The following is a 3,167-nucleotide window of genomic DNA, read 5'->3' as shown; positions in this document are numbered from 1 at the left end:
AGAGAGGCAGGTCCTCCAGCAAGGATTATGGTCCAGGCAGCAGGCAAGCGTGCCCTGCGAAGCTGCCCACAGCGTCCTCCACTGGCACGCTCAGCATTGCAGAGATCGATCACGCCTACAGCAAAGGCGTGGGGAATCCCAGCCCCAGCAAACCTGAGGGACAGCAGGAAAAGCTGGAGGGGGCTGAGCAAGGTCAGATGATGCAGATCCCTGTAGACTAGAATTTTACCTTCTGGAATTTTACCTTTCTGAAGTCCCCAGCCATACTGAGCCCTGTGCAGCTATTGTCAAACCCAGAAAATGGCCTAAACACCCTTAATTCTGCCCCATGGCAAGTACACACCCCACTGCAATCCACCGCCGCAGCAGTAGGACTCATCCTGGTGCTCCCTCCATCTTTCCAAGCTCACCTGGGATTGCCCTTCTCACACAACATTTGCAACTGCAGGCACGTCCTCAAATCCAGACCAGTGCTTAGTCGGGAAGCTTTTGTCAGCAAAGATTAATTTCTATGGTTTTCAGCTTTCTACCTGAGCTACCTCGGAGCTTGAGCTGTCTGGGGAGGAAGAGAAAAGATAACAAAATCCCCTGAATGTGTTGATCAGAAAGAAAGTCTGGTCAGGTGTCCCACAGTCCTCTCACATTTTTAAACCGGTGAATCACTGGAACTACTAAGGGCTAAGAAAAAAAAAAAAAGCAAACCCTGAGCCCAGAAATCTCATCTGGGAAAGTAAGCGATTAGAAAAACACATCTGAGCAGGGTTTTTGAAAAGAAACCACTCATCAGTCTTAATTAGGGCTGGTCCAGGCCCAGGCAGCCTTTAAGGTGTTTCCGTTGGGAGCTGCAGTTGGTACCCACTAATGGACGGGTAAGGTTTACGCCAGGTTTAAAGCCACTGGCGCCTCCGAGGACCATCAGGGGGAAGCTTCCTGGCAGCTTTTTCTTCCTCTCCTCTGCGGTCAGCAGGTTGATGATGGATGTCTGAGTCCCAACCCTCCTCTCCCGCAGCACATCATTTAATTTGCTGCAGACACGGGGCTGGAGGTCCCCGGCAGCGCTCTGCATGCCAGGAGAGGTCATCGTCTCTTTGAATAACATCCTCGTGGAGCGCCAAGAAGTGACATCAAGCTTTGCCCCTTGACATCGCAAGGACACTAGTCAGAGTAGGGGTTACCAGAGGCGCATTCCCCACCATCTCTGGCTGCCTATGCCTGATTTATACCTGCTGTGTCAGACAGACATTTACATACGCTGGCGTGACTGCACAGGCCTCCTCCCAGCAGCAGCAGAGCGGGGCGGGGAAGGCTGGTCTGCACTGTGCCAGCCCAAGATCTCCGCCATCCCTGCTCCACGGAGGAGAGCTAATCCCCCTTCCCCTGCCAGCAGTGCCAGGCTTGCCCAGGGTAGATTACTGTTTGCACGCAGATGTTTGTAAGAGTAAACCATCTCCCCCAAGATCTCCGCCATCCCTGCGCCACGGAGGAGAGCTAATCCCCCTTACCCTGCCAGCAGTGCCAGGCTTGCCCAGGGTAGATTACTGTTTGCACGCAGATGTTTGTAAGAGTAAACCATCTCCTGTGGTGTCACCCTGCAAGGGACCATGTTGGACAACCCGAATAACTTGCAAGATTTGCGGCTGAGTTCCTGAGACAACCTGAGAGCCAGCAACGCACCAGCACAAGAGACACAGCCAGGATACAGATCACAGGGAAGGCACTTACCTCCCGACATCCCTTCCCCAAGCTTTCCTCCATCTCCTCTCTGACCCTGCTTTGACCAGCACGGCTGGTCCACAGATGCACAGATTACACCAACAAGCAATGGCACGTGGCTGACGGAGCCAGGGAGGAACGGCTGAAACACCTAAGAGACAGACCCAGCCACAGGAAGAGGGCAGAGGGAGTCAGCACCACGAAACCAGGCAGAGCAAGGACCCCCGACCATCCCAGGTGGTTGGTGGGAAGCTCTCCTTCTCCCAGCATTTGCAGTTTTCAGTTACTAAATGGCCTTACTTTAAAACAACCCTGAACATCTCATAAGAGGACAGGGTCTACAGCTGTGTTTTCTCCTTCTTCCCCTCCAAATCCCACCCTCGCTGCTGCTCACCGGCCCAGACACGACCACTCATGAGCAGTCACCTAAAAACGTCACCAACTGGCTCTGGAGCCAGTTAATATTTACAGTGGCATCTCCGCTGCCCTCTCTAGCTGGCAGGACCCAGGGATGAGAGAATGGTTGAGGGTATCACTGCAAGACACCCAGTCTGACATCACAAACACTGTCCCACCACTGGGTCTCTCACCACAAGATCTTCTGCCTCCACAGCCAGCTGGGACCTTGATGGTTTTCAGCATTCAGACAGGGCTGGTGCTGCTCTCCCACCCACCAGCTGGGTATTTAAAAATCAAATGGCAGATAAAAAAGTGCTGGAGGGTGGTGGCAAGGCAGGGGGTGATGTTCATTTGTCCTTGGCAGAACGAAGCACCACAGCACCAGCAAATACTCAGCTTCCAGGGCAGAGGAAAGCACTGGCAGCTACAAATTACTAATCAATGTCGGGTAACAACAACAGCAGCTAATAATGAAGGGCTGATCAGCTTACTATGGCAGTAATTATTCCTGACACCAGCCCTCAGAAGAAGCATCCAGGCTTATCACGCTGTCTACCATGATGATAACCCAAGATAACTAGAGAAATTTTGTGCTGGAGAAAAGGAGGGGGAAGAGAAAGAAGCCTTCAGCAATTAGCAAGACTTGTGGTGCTAATTACACTGTGAATGGTGTGCAGGCTTTGTCAGAGCTAACTCCAGCCTTCCCCACCAGGGAGGGATGAGAAGCGTCAGCACAGCTTTCACAAAGCACCGGCGACAAACAGTTTTGGCACCTGGTTATTTCTGAGAACAACCCAACTCACTGCTGCCACAAACTGGGTGCTGTGAAGGATGGGGAAAAGCCTCTCGCCTCCACAGCACAGAAAGAAGAGTCCACCCTGAGTACAGGACCAATTCAGGATACGAGCCTTTTGCTATGAGATGCAGCCAGTGCAAGATTAGAAACCACAATTTCCCAACGTGTCTGAGGTATCTTTGTTTGAAACATGCTGCCTTCACCCACAGCCGCTCAGGATCCTGCACTCCTGATGCTCTACCGCAGCCCAGACACAAAG

This window comes from Buceros rhinoceros, unplaced genomic scaffold (genome assembly GCF_000710305.1).
Source record: "Buceros rhinoceros silvestris isolate BGI_N320 unplaced genomic scaffold, ASM71030v1 scaffold2455, whole genome shotgun sequence".
Lineage (NCBI taxonomy): Eukaryota > Metazoa > Chordata > Aves > Bucerotiformes > Bucerotidae > Buceros > Buceros rhinoceros.
Note: the sequence above shows the minus strand (reverse complement) of the source record.